Below are 14,762 nucleotides of genomic sequence, written 5' to 3'. Positions count from 1 at the left end.
CATAGTGTTGTGGTCAGAAAAGATGCTTGATGTGATTTCAATTTTCTTAAATTTTCTGAGACTTGATTTTTGACCCAAGATGTGATCTATCCTAGAGAATGTTCTGTGTGCACTTGAGAAGAAAGTGTATTCTGCCACTTTCATGTGGAATGTTCTATAAATATCATTTAAATCTATCTGGTCTATTGTGTCATTTAAAGCATGTGTTTCCTTATTTAACTTCTGTTTGGATGATCTGTCCATTGGTGTAAGTGGGGTGTTAAAGTCCCCTACAATTATTGTGTTACGGTCAATTTCCCCTTTCATGGTTGTTAGTATTTGCCTTATGTATTGAGATGCTCCTATGTTGGGTGCATAAACATTTATAATTGTTATATCATCTTCTTGGAGTGAGCCCTTGATCATTATGTAGTGTCCTTCCTTATCTGTTGTAACAGTCTTTAAAGTCTATTTGGTTGGTACTCCACCTTTCTTTTGATTTCCATTTGCATAGAATATCTTTTTCCATCCCTTCACTTTCAGTCTATATGTGTCCCTAGGTCTGAAATGGGTCTCTTGAAGACAACATATATACGGGTCTTGTTTTTGTATCCATTCAGCTAGTCTGTGTCTTTTCGTTTGGGCATTTAATCTGTTTATATTTAAGGTAGTTATCGATATGTATTTTCCTATTACAGTTTTCTTAATTGTTTTGGGTTTGTTTTTGTGGGTCTTTTTCTTCTCTTGTGTTTCCTGCTTAGAGAAATTTCTTTAGCATTTGTTGTAAAGCTGGTTTGGTGGTGCTGAATTCTCTTAGTTTTTGCTTGTCTGAAGAGCTTTTGATTTCTCCATCGAATCTGAATGAGATCCTTGCTTGATAGAGTAATCTTGGTTGTGTTTTTCTCTCTCAGCACTTTAAGTATATCTTGCCACTCCCTTCTGGCCTGCAGAGTTTCTGCTGAAAAATCAGCTGATAACCTTATGGGGATTCCTTTGTATGTTATTTTTTTTCCCTTGCTGCTTTTAATATTTTTTCTTTGAATTTAATTTTTGTTAGTTTGTTTAATATGTGTATTGGTGTGTTTCTCCTAGGGTTTATGCTATATGGGACTCTCTGTGTTTCCTGGACTTGGGTGACTATTTCCTTTTCCATGTTAGAGAAGTTTTCCACTATAATCTCTTCAACTATTTTCTCAGAACCTTTCTTTTTCTCTTCTTCTGGGACCCCATAATTCGAATGTTGGTGCGTTTAGAGTTGTCCCAGAGGTCTCTGAGATTTTCTTCAATTCTTTTCATTCTTTTTTCTTTATTCTGCTCCTTGGCAGTTATTTGCACCATTTTGTCTTCCAGCTCACTTATTCGTTCTTCTGCCTCAGTTATTCTGTTAGATTCCTTCTAGTGTTTTTTTCATTTCAGTTATTGTGTTGTTCATCTCTGTTTGTTTGTTCTCTAGTTCTTCTAGATCTTTGTTAAACATTTCTTGTATTTTCTCAATCCGTGCCTCCATTCTATTTACAAGATTCTGCATCATATTTACTATCATTATTCTGAATTCTTTTACGGGTAGATTGCCTATTTCCTCTTCATTTATTGGGTCTTGTAGGTTTTTACCTTGCCTCTTTATCTGTGAAATATTTTTTTGCCATCTCATTTTTTTTTCCTTTTTTTTTCTGAGTGGGATTGTGTTCCTGTCTTACTGGCCATTTGGCCTGAGGTTTACAACACTGGAGTTTGTAGGCTGTTGAGTAGAGCTGGGTCTTCGTGCTGAGATTAGGACCTCCAGGAGACCTCACTCTGATGGGTTCTGAGGTTCTCTGTGAGTCCAGTGGTTCAGACTCAGAGCTCCCACCACAGGAGCTTCAGCCCAACCCCCAGCTTGTGAACCAAGATCCCGCAACCTATGTGGGGCAGCAAAAAAAAAAAAAAAAAAAAAGAACAATAACAAAGTAAAAAATAAAATTAGACTAGGATACTAACAGATATGTTAGAAAAAATATAAAAATAAAAATATAGATGAAACAGCAACCAGAAGGTAAAAGAGAACCACAATAGTAAAAAAGAGGAGGAGGAAAAAAAAAAGGTGGAAAAGGCCTTGGCTATGGAGGGCAGGGCCTAAGCAGGGTCAAGGTTTGGGTGGTGGGTGGGGCCTATGCTTAGGACCCACAGGGCTGGAAAAGGCTCTGGGGGGTGTGGATGGGGGACTTAGGCTCAATAGAAATGAAGGGGCCCAGGCCCCTGGGCTCAGAGGGCAGGGGACCCCACCTTGGAGCCCAGCAGGCTTCCTGGGTTCAAGTGGTTGGGGCAACCCAAGATGTGATCTATCCTAGAGAATGTTCTGTGTGCACTTGAGAAGAAAGTGTATTCTGCCACTTTCATGTGGAATGTTCTATAAATATCATTTAAATCTATCTGGTCTATTGTGTCATTTAAAGCATGTGTTTCCTTATTTAACTTCTGTTTGGATGATCTGTCCATTGGTGTAAGTGGGGTGTTAAAGTCCCCTACAATTATTGTGTTACGGTCAATTTCCCCTTTCATGGTTGTTAGTATTTGCCTTATGTATTGAGATGCTCCTATGTTGGGTGCATAAACATTTATAATTGTTATATCATCTTCTTGGAGTGAGCCCTTGATCATTATGTAGTGTCCTTCCTTATCTGTTGTAACAGTCTTTAAAGTCTATTTGGTTGGTACTCCACCTTTCTTTTGATTTCCATTTGCATAGAATATCTTTTTCCATCCCTTCACTTTCAGTCTATATGTGTCCCTAGGTCTGAAATGGGTCTCTTGAAGACAACATATATACGGGTCTTGTTTTTGTATCCATTCAGCTAGTCTGTGTCTTTTCGTTTGGGCATTTAATCTGTTTATATTTAAGGTAGTTATCGATATGTATTTTCCTATTACAGTTTTCTTAATTGTTTTGGGTTTGTTTTTGTGGGTCTTTTTCTTCTCTTGTGTTTCCTGCTTAGAGAAATTTCTTTAGCATTTGTTGTAAAGCTGGTTTGGTGGTGCTGAATTCTCTTAGTTTTTGCTTGTCTGAAGAGCTTTTGATTTCTCCATCGAATCTGAATGAGATCCTTGCTTGATAGAGTAATCTTGGTTGTGTTTTTCTCTCTCAGCACTTTAAGTATATCTTGCCACTCCCTTCTGGCCTGCAGAGTTTCTGCTGAAAAATCAGCTGATAACCTTATGGGGATTCCTTTGTATGTTATTTTTTTTCCCTTGCTGCTTTTAATATTTTTTCTTTGAATTTAATTTTTGTTAGTTTGTTTAATATGTGTATTGGTGTGTTTCTCCTAGGGTTTATGCTATATGGGACTCTCTGTGTTTCCTGGACTTGGGTGACTATTTCCTTTTCCATGTTAGAGAAGTTTTCCACTATAATCTCTTCAACTATTTTCTCAGAACCTTTCTTTTTCTCTTCTTCTGGGACCCCATAATTCGAATGTTGGTGCGTTTAGAGTTGTCCCAGAGGTCTCTGAGATTTTCTTCAATTCTTTTCATTCTTTTTTCTTTATTCTGCTCCTTGGCAGTTATTTGCACCATTTTGTCTTCCAGCTCACTTATTCGTTCTTCTGCCTCAGTTATTCTGTTAGATTCCTTCTAGTGTTTTTTTCATTTCAGTTATTGTGTTGTTCATCTCTGTTTGTTTGTTCTCTAGTTCTTCTAGATCTTTGTTAAACATTTCTTGTATTTTCTCAATCCGTGCCTCCATTCTATTTACAAGATTCTGCATCATATTTACTATCATTATTCTGAATTCTTTTACGGGTAGATTGCCTATTTCCTCTTCATTTATTGGGTCTTGTAGGTTTTTACCTTGCCTCTTTATCTGTGAAATATTTTTTTGCCATCTCATTTTTTTTTCCTTTTTTTTTCTGAGTGGGATTGTGTTCCTGTCTTACTGGCCATTTGGCCTGAGGTTTACAACACTGGAGTTTGTAGGCTGTTGAGTAGAGCTGGGTCTTCGTGCTGAGATTAGGACCTCCAGGAGACCTCACTCTGATGGGTTCTGAGGTTCTCTGTGAGTCCAGTGGTTCAGACTCAGAGCTCCCACCACAGGAGCTTCAGCCCAACCCCCAGCTTGTGAACCAAGATCCCGCAACCTATGTGGGGCAGCAAAAAAAAAAAAAAAAAAAAGAACAATAACAAAGTAAAAAATAAAATTAGACTAGGATACTAACAGATATGTTAGAAAAAATATAAAAATAAAAATATAGATGAAACAGCAACCAGAAGGTAAAAGAGAACCACAATAGTAAAAAAGAGGAGGAGGAAAAAAAAAAGGTGGAAAAGGCCTTGGCTATGGAGGGCAGGGCCTAAGCAGGGTCAAGGTTTGGGTGGTGGGTGGGGCCTATGCTTAGGACCCACAGGGCTGGAAAAGGCTCTGGGGGGTGTGGATGGGGGACTTAGGCTCAATAGAAATGAAGGGGCCCAGGCCCCTGGGCTCAGAGGGCAGGGGACCCCACCTTGGAGCCCAGCAGGCTTCCTGGGTTCAAGTGGTTGGGGCAAACACCCTCCACTCCTCTCCGGCTTCGCCTGTCCTGGAGGGCTCCTCCCACCTGCCTCTCCTGATCTCCCCAGACTCCCTCCTTTGTCCCCAGGACTCACATGGCCTGGAGTGGACTTTGGAGGATGGGAGATCAGCCTGGGAGCCTAGCAGTCTCTCTGGGCCCCAGTCAGTGGAGCAAACGCCCTCTGCTCCTCTCCCGCTCCTCCAGTCCTGGAGGGCCCCTCCCACCTGCCTCTCCTGTTCTCCCCTGGCCTCCCTCCTATGTCCCCAGGACCAACCCAGCCTGGATGGGACCTCTGCGGGAGTAGGATCTGGCCTGAGAGCCAGGCAGACTTCCCTGGCCGATTGGGCAGGGGAAACGCTGGGCCTGCTACCCCCGATCTGAGCCCTTGAGGGTCCCTCCAGGCATGGGAAGCCCTCCCCCTTCTCAGCTACCCCTCAGGGCCACCAGTCCTGTCTGGCCTCCACTTCTTCTCCCTCCTCAGTCCCCCCATGTCCTACCAGTTCGCTTGGGGATTCTTCCCATCTCCTTGGGTGTCAGAGTCCCCCACCAGCATCTGGCAGACACCCTAGTTGTGGGGAGACGTGAACTCTGCCTCTTCCTACACTGCCATCTTGACTCCACCCTCCCTGATTTATTTTCTACCTCTGCTTACTTATTGTTTCTCTTCTCTCAGGCCTTCAGTGTACTCATGGCTTCAGCTTACCATGACCCTTAATCTACTTTCAAGAAATTACTCTTTCATCTTTGACACCCATTGCTAATCAGATATTTTGTTACCTCTTAGTTCAGATTAATGAGAGAGAATCTCATAAGTCTAGCTCATTTTTTTCAAACCAAGCTTTTTGGAAGGGACCAAATCTTGTCCCAATTAGCTGTGGTAGGGCTAGTACGTAGATCCATGCAACAAAAAATACAACCATCAAGGCTACACCCTTCAGCAAGGTACATGGGTTTCATTCTTCCCTTCAAGCAGGTATGGCCATGTAGGTAACATGAAACATGTTTAGCACACAATGGTCTGGGCATAAAATAACAAATAGCAACAAGAGCTACTGTTGGCCGTAGTTACCATTTAATAAAGCATTCACATCGCTGAGCAAGGAATGTTTGAGGAGATTTAATATGTGTCTCCACTCCTAAGGAAAGTGGACACTGACTTCCATTAATTAAAGCAGCAACTATAAAGGAAATAGATGTAAGAAATTAAAGTTCCTACATCTCTCTGCCAATTGTAATAGCATAAAACCTCAAAGACTTATGTGAAAGCAAAGGCTAATTGTAATATTTAGGTTAAAAAGTTTTACAAAGTTTTTTTTTTTTTTTTTTTTTTTTTTTGCGGTACGCGGGCCTCTCACTGTTGTGGCCTCCGGGCTTCCCTGGTGGCGCAGTGGTTGAGAGTCCGCCTGCCGATGCAGGGGACGCGGGTTCGTGCCCCGGTCCGGGAAGATCCCACGTGCCGCAGAGCGGCTGGGCCCGTGAGCCATGGCCGCTGAGCCTGCGCGTCCGGAGCCTGTGCTCCGCAATGGGAGAGGCCACAACAGTGAGAGGCCCGCGTACCGCAAAAAAAAAAAAAAAAAAAAAAATTATTTATCTACTTACTGATTACCTCCTTTTGTCATTTTTCCCTCCATAGTAAAAGTACAAGTTCAAAGTTCAAAAATTGAAAATGACCTATGAGTTTGATAGAGGAGAAATACATATCTGATGAGAAATGGGAGTTTGGAGTACTTGGGTTTATACCCTAGTAGTGATAACTGTGTCAGAATTCTCTTATGTGAATAATACAATTAATATGTAAGGCATTCTAAAACGGCTACTAACAATAATTATTTTATGTTAATATTTTTTTTTTATAAATGGGGTCTTGAAACTAGTATGAGACAATAACCAATTTTTATATCCCATAAAGTGTATACTGTATCACCAAATGATGAAATTGAGCTGAAATTTATAACTCATTTATTTGAGGGATATTTTTTAGTACATACAGCTATAAAGACATGTATTATTCATCTAAACTGTTAGCTCATTTGCATTTTCATTAAACTGTAAAGACTATATCACTGCTATGCAAGTAGAATTTTAACATTTTTCTGCTTTGAACATGCAAAACCCATTTTTTTTTGTTTAAAACTCCAAGTGTTTACTAATAGGCATCAATACATATATGCTTGCTTGAACATTTAAGATTCACATGTATGTGTATGTCTGTAATTGAGGAAGCAAGCAAATAAAACATTTAATACCCAATTTATTTGTTCTTATTTGAAATAAGATATTTCTCATATAAGTGAAACTTCCAAACAAATGAAGCATTCCTTAAGCACTGAAACTTTAAAAAAAATTGTTGTTGTTTGAAATATGTTACAATTTTTCTTCTGTTAAAAAAAATGACACTGAATATATTATTCTATTACTGATGATTCAAAGGTATAATTTTCATAAGCTATTAAAACTGTTAAGATTCTTTTCCTAAAAATAAATGACCACTAAGGCATGCTTTTTAAGTTTCATATATTTGTATATAATATTTTTATAAGTATTTATAAAATATTTAAAACATCTTTATGGGCTCTGACTTACTAACAAGATGTGAAAAGGAAAGTAGAGGAAATGCCTCCCTTTTAATAGTGTTTGTCGTCTTTTAGTTTCTTTCTTCAAATTTACTTAGTACATCAGTAAATAAATATTTATTGTTGTTCATGGATATGCACTTGAAATACATTGAAGGAGAGATTGGCAGAGTTTTGTTGAGGAAGGAGACATATAATAAGCTGGTGAACATTAAAGCGCATAAAGATAATTTATTGTACTACTACAGATTTTATTATGCTATTAGAATAATAGCAATGCTTAATAATTATCTAACATTTTTATTGTAATAGATACCCTTCTTTGCATGGTTTAATTAATTTGTCTCCTTATAGAAACTTAACAGGTTTTATTACTCCTGGTTTTTCATATGAAGAAAACGATGCAGAAATGTTAAGTAAGTAACTTGCTGCTTCACAACTAGTAAGTGTTGAGAAAATAATTAAAAACAAAATTTCCTGCTAACCCAGACAACCTCTCCATTTTCTCCAAAAGTGGAAGAGAAAGAAAACAGTTTAATTATTGAAAGAGCATTAAACCAGAATGTGATGCACATCACAGGCATTCTGCTAAGAGACTGCAAAGACAAAAAGAAATCTCATATCTTTATGACAGGAGGTAGCTCGGCAACTTGGAGTGTGGCACCTGCCAAAGTTAGCCTCCTAAGCTTTCAAAGAAACTGGGAAATAGGGATGCTATCTTCTGTGATAATTACCTATCAAAGAGATGGTTCCCAGGTCCTTGAGAAAGGCATACCTAGGTTATAAATCTGACAAAATTCTTACTTAGCTTTTCAAAAATTTTACATACATTTTAGAGAGACAGAGAAAGAACTTACAGTTTCAAGTTTTCTAAAGTTAATGCTCAAAGAAAAGGGAGGGAGAGGTTGCTTATACTGAATCTTCCTTATATTCAACAGGAAGAATTAAGCCTCTTATTTTTAATTTGCATGTGCCTTTACACAAGTAAATAATAGAATTAAGATTTGAGTCCAGGAAATGTTGGCAGAGCCCTTAAATACTTCCATATATATCATTCTGCTAAGTGTATGCTTGGCATGGAGACAACTTCATTTGATTTGATACTTATATGATGGGAAGGATCCAGCCATATAAGCTCCAGGGAAAGAACATTCCAAGTAGATGAAGCAATAAATCAAAAGACCTTGAGATCAAAGACATTTGATGTGTTAAAAGGACACAAATAAAAACCATGTGGCTGGATACAGTGGATGGAAGAACATAAGCTTGGACATTTAAGTTAGGGTTAAATCTTATAGTCGTGCAAGGCCATGGTAAGAAGTTTGAATTTTATTCTAGCGGCAATGGAAAACCATTTGAAGGCTCTTTTAAGCAGAGAATTATAATGACATCATTTTTGATTTAGAGGAATTATTTTTCTTATTGTGTGAAGAAGTTTTGTTGTATTTGGTTGGGGAGTTAACAACGGGGGGAAAGTAGCCAAAAGTAGCCACAGTAGCCTGCAGTATTCCAGGTCTTTGATTATAACAATAGAGATTTAAGTTAAATTCTGCTGTTCTTTTGGGAATTCCCTGGCAGTCCAGTGGTTAGGACTCCACACTTTCACTGCCAAGGGCCCGGGTTCAATCCCTCGTTGGAGAACTAAGATCCTGCAAGCCGTGTAGCATACCAAAGAAAAAAAATAAATAAATTCTGCTATTTTTGGAGGTAAAACTAAGGAGCTCTGCTGATGTGTTAGATGTGAGGTGTGAAGAAACAGAGGAGTCAAGGGTGATTCCAAGAATTGTGTCCTAAGTAAAAACTGGTAGTATTATTTACCGGTATAAGAAAGGCTTCAAGTCTAGGGCAGATTTAAGGAAGGAGTGGGGAATGAGTAACAGTTGTAGTTATTTAAGGTTGTAATGTTACTTAGATACATCTTGGATACATCCAAATGGTGATGTCAAGTTAGCAGTTGGATTAAGGAGTCTGTGGCTCAGGGTGAATAGTCTGAGCTACAGAGGCAAATTTAATGGTCATCAGCACGTGAAAAATATTCATATAACTATGGGATCAAGACTATGTAAAATTACCTATCCTGTGTAGGGAAAGGAGAGTGCTGAGAACAGGAAGCTTCTTGGATATATATGTAAACCAAAGTAATGACCTCTGAAAGAGTGTTTGGCTTAAGGATTATTTATTGGCAAATTGAAGGGAAAAAATCTGTATAGTAATATAAAAAGAGATAAGATGAAAGCCAAGAAACAGTATTAATATAGAAATGATTAAAGGAGATAAATCCTACAGAAAAACAAAGTTTGGTAAGGATGAATGATCTCCCATGGGATTAAGAGCTAAAATAATATTGAGTATCTACTCTGTTTCAGGAACTTGCCTAAGTGCTTTACACATATATTAACTCACTTAATAGTCACAATTGCCATCTTCTCCCAGAGATAGGGATGAATACTACAGAAATTTTACAGAGAAGGTTAGAAATCAATTAACTTGTTCAAGGGCACCTGGTTTGTAAGTGATGTAGTTGGATTCAAATTTAGGAAGTGGGACTTAAGAGCCTCTGCTCCTAATAACTATTCCCACTGGTGAATTTTTTAAAGCAATTATGCAAGTGTAGCAAAGAAATTTACTGTTCTCTCTCCTGGGAAACTCTTCCCTCAATTCTACATATGCCTCTCTCTGTCTTCTTAGATCTCTGTACAATGTCACCTTATCAGAGATCTTTTCACTAACTAATATTCAAGCCAATCACTCTGTCTCCTTGCCCCACTTAATTTTTCTTCTTGGAACTTGCTGATTCCTGAAATAATTTTATAGTTGTCTTATTATCTATATATCTATCTAAAGATAGGTCTGTGTATCTATCTATATATCTGAGAGCAGGGACTTAAATTTATTTACCGTAGTATGACCAGTGCCTAATCTATGGTTGTGGCTCAGTAAAGATTTATGGACTGAAAGACTGAATGATAAGTTAATGATGAGTTAATGAATAAAGGAATGAATGAATGAGCATACTTTTGGCTGCAGTTTTGAGAGTCTAACTGATATTGGAGACTATAGATCTTTAGTTTCACTAATCATTAGGGTCATGTCCTTTTCTCCAGCAGGGCTTGGTCACCAAGAGGGAAGATGATTGTGGGAGTGACCCAGGGTTGAAGTAGCAAGAAAAGAAAGAGAATCAGAGGATCTTAAATAGAGGGAAAAGAACAGTGGAAGTAGATGGAAGAGAGTGACTTGGTATAAAGAGCACTTAAGGGGATAACTAAGTCATGAAGAGGAAATTTGATTGGGAGGGAAAAGTCAGAAACCAAACATGGAAATAATTCAGAGATTCAAGAAACAATTTGAGTAGAGTAAGTAGTGCCAAGAATTGAAACGATGGAAAGTTGTAGTCAGATTGTGCAAAGGAGAAAAGGTGTAAAAAGTAAATGTGCGCCCTGGTGGCGCAGTGGTTGAGAGTCCGCCTGCCGATGCAGGGGACGCGGGTTTGTGCCCCAGTCCGGGAAGATCCCACATGCCGCGGAGTGGCTTGGCCCGTGAGCCATGGCCGCTGAGCCTGCGCGTCTGGAGCCTGTGCTCCGCAACGGGAGAGGCCACAACAGTGAGAGGCCCGCGTACCGCAAAAAAAAAAAAAAGTCAATGTGTAAAACCCATAAAAAATGTCTTCTCTGAATTTCCCACCAAAGATGACATCAATAAAGTTTTAATTTTATTAAAATATTATCTTCCTAGAAGCACAATAGCTCTATTTTAAAAATAACAGCCTCTCAATTTAATGAAAACATGCATAGGCATATGCAATCTTTGACATTTCACAACTTAGATGTTTATATATTTAAATCTTAGTAATTATTTTAAAAAGTTAATTAGTGCTATCTCTGTGTAATTGCAGGCCACTAGATATTGGAATACTTGTTTTGAATTATTTTTTCCATAACTTACTTTAGAAAAATCTCTCTTCAGTCTATCCACTTCTAATCAACAGAATTATTCTGTTAGCTAGCTAGCTGGAGCTATAGCTAAAATCTATGCCATTGATCCCTGCTTTTCTCTGCCTAAGCCTAAGTAGACCTTCATTAAAAGCAGCAACCAACTGGCAAAAAACAGAACAAAACAAACAAATGTCTGTGCTTCAATATCAATGTGAACAACTGTCCAATACATCCTTACAAACTAGCTCTAAATTCCAAAACCCTTAATATAATTGCCTTTGATGAATGATTTGGGGACAATATGATTTTTTTAAAGAGCTGACTTACTTGTTCTGGATATGTTCCATTTTCGTACTTGAAAAAAATATATTTTTTCAATTACATTTTTCTGTGACAGAAAAGGGAGCAAAAGTTATCTTCAATTCCTCAAATTGAGAGGAACATTTCAGGCAATTTTACAACATTAATAAATAAGAAAACCCATTAACATCTGATTTACTGGGGTGGTCAGGATATGTAGCATGGTTTATTGCAGTTCACTTAGCGCATTAGGCATGCATATTGTTTTCAATTTCCTTATACTCCCAGCTGAGTAGTAAAACTATTCTACACAGGATATTAGTAGCAATAATACAGTAAAAGCTGGAGGGTTTTCTGGTATATCTTAAGAAATTTATTTCTACTTCTGCTGTAATAACCACTCAAGGCATAAAGTTCTTAATGTGACACTTATAGACTTCAAGGATCATTTAAAATAAAATCTAAAACAATAAAACATTAGCATTGTTTTAAAGCAGGAAATCACATTAAAAATCTACATTCTTGTGTATTTAGACATTTGTATGTATCACTCTCCTTTGCCACAACCATCCATCCCCTTCTTGTCTCAAATGGTGATATTTTTATTGAAAACAGAGGGAATTCACAGTTAAAATAGTAATTGTGATTTTTATATTTCAATTATAGTTTCAAGGTTTTAATTCAATAATGTTCAACTTTAAATTGGGTTTTACAAGAGCAGTGATCTGAGAGCTTTATTCCATATTGAAAGAAGCTTCACTCGTGAGTTATCCTGTCAGCCTGGCTTTGGGGTCTGTCTCCACAGCTTCACATAGATCTAGGGAAGCAGCTTAACTTAACAGATAGGGCCCTAGGTCATGAGAAGAGAGATTATATATTTCTTTACTGTCATAGAATAATGTGGAATATGGATAATTTACTTAGGTCATCCCTGATATGGATTATTAAATAATTCATTCAGGGCAAAAAAAATTGAAATATTATGGTTAAAGCACCTCTGAACGTCAAGATGGATAAGTGATTACAGATTTCATTTATCCGCTTAACTAATTTTTTTTGGTATCTCTCTGAGCCAAGAATTGTGCTGGGCTCAAAGCACTCACTGCTATATAAAACAAACTTGGTTGCTATATTCCTAGTATTTACATTCTAGTATGGAGAATGGACAAATACAGGAGTAGAAACAAGTACAAACCCATCAAGCTGACTGCTCTAAAGGAAGCAGAGAGGGACTTAGGTAGCAGCTTCTGGGCATGCTACATTAGTTGCTACAGAAGTCAGCTAAGTTCTCCTTCAAGAGGAGACGTTACACTTGAAATTAAATATGAGAAGGATTTAGCCATGACAATAGCAGGGAAAAGTGTAGTAAGAAAAAACAAAAACAAAACAAGCAAACAAACAAAAAAAAAAGGAAAAAAAACCCAAAAGTTCTGAGGCCAGAAATATTTAAATTATGGAGTTATGGAGAGAAAGTCAGTTTCAATGCAATATAATTTCTTTCTCTATTTTCATTTATAATTTCTGTAATTATTTTACTAATATATTAAGTTATATATTTGTAATATACAAGTGAAATAATATATCATTCTATATATGTGTTAAATGCATTATTATTATTATTAAACACCACTTCAATTTATATATAATGAATTACCATCCCATACGATAGATGTTATTGCCACTATGTAAAATTTTTTGAGTAACTCAGGGGTCAGAATGGTTAAATAAACTGAAATAAAAAAAGATCACCATGGAGGGCAGACAACAGAAGCAAGAGCTACATTCCTGCAGACTGTGGAACAAAAACCACATTCACAGAAAGATAGACAAGATGAAAAGGCAGAGGGTTATGTACCAGATGAAGGAATAAAAAAAAAACCCAGAAAAACAATGAAATGAAATGGAGATAGGCAATCTTCCACAAAAAGAATTCAGAATAATGATAGCAAAGGTGATCCAGGACCTTGGAAGAAGAATGGAGGCAAAGATCGAGAAGATGCAAGAAATGTTTAACAAAGACCTAGAAGAATTAAAGAACAAACAAATGGAGATGAGTGACCTGGAAGACAGAATGGTGGAATTCACTGCTGCCGAACAGAATAAACAAAAAAGAATGAAAAGAAATGAAGACAACCTAAGAGACTTCTGGGACAACATTAAATGCAACAACATTCGCATTATAGGGGTCCCAGAAGGAGAAGAGAAAGAGAAAGTATCTGAGAAAATATATGAAGAGATTGTAGTTGAAAACTGCTTTAACATGGGAAAGGAGATAGCCACCCAAGTCCAGGAAGTGCAGAGAGTCCCATACAGGATAAACCCAAGGAGAAACATGCTGAGACACATAGTAATCAAATTGGCAAAAATTAAAGACAAAGAAAAATTATTGAAAGCAGCAAGGGAAAAATGAGAAATAACATACAAGTGAACTCCCATAAGGTTAGTTGCCGATTTCTCAGCAGAAACTCTACAAGCCAGAAGGGAGTGGCATGATATACCTAAAGGGATGAAAGGGAAGAACCCAAACCAAGATTACTTTACCTGACAAGGATCTCATTCAGATTCGATAGAGAAATCCGAAGCTTTACAGACAAGCAAAAGCTAAGAGAATTCAGCACCACTAAACCAGCTTTCCAACAAATGCTAAAGGAACTTCTCTAAGTGGGAAACACAAGAGAAGAAAAGGATCTACAAAAACAGACCCAAAGCAATTAAGAAAATGGTCATAGGAACATACATATTGATAATTACCTTAAACGTGAATGGATTACATGCTCCAACCAAAAGACACAGGCTCGCTGAATGGATACAAAAACAAGACCCATATATATGCTGTCTACAAGAGACCCACTTCAGACCTAGGGACACATACAGACTGAAATTTAGGGGATGGAAAAATATATTGGAGCACCTCAATACATAAGGCAACTGCTAACAGCTATAAAAGAGGAAATCAACAGTAATACAATAATAGTGGGGAACTTTAACACCTCACTTATACCAGTGGACAGATCATCCAAACAGAAAATTAATGAGGAAACACAAACTTTAAATGACACAATAGACCAGATAGATTTAATTGATATTTATAGGACAATCCATCCAAAAACAGCAGATTACACTTTCTTCTCAAGTGAGCATGGAACATTCTCCAGGATACATCACATCTTGGATCACAAATCAAGCCTCAGTAAATTTAGAAAATTGAACTCATATGAAGCATCTTTTCTGACCACAGTGCTATGAGATTAGAAATCAATTACAGGGAAAAAAACCGTAATAAACACAAACACATAGAGGCTAAACAATACGTTACTAAATAACTAAGAGATCACTGAAGAAATCAACGAGGAAATCAAAAAATACCTAGAGACAAAGGGCAATGAAAACACGACGGTCCAAAACCTATGGGATGCAGCCAAAGCAGTTCTAAGAGGGAAGTTTATAGCTATACAAGC

Source organism: Physeter macrocephalus, chromosome 5 (genome assembly GCF_002837175.3).
Source record: "Physeter macrocephalus isolate SW-GA chromosome 5, ASM283717v5, whole genome shotgun sequence".
Taxonomy (NCBI): domain Eukaryota; kingdom Metazoa; phylum Chordata; class Mammalia; order Artiodactyla; family Physeteridae; genus Physeter; species Physeter macrocephalus.
The sequence above is the reverse complement of the archived record's forward strand: the minus strand, read 5'-3'. Positions refer to the sequence as shown.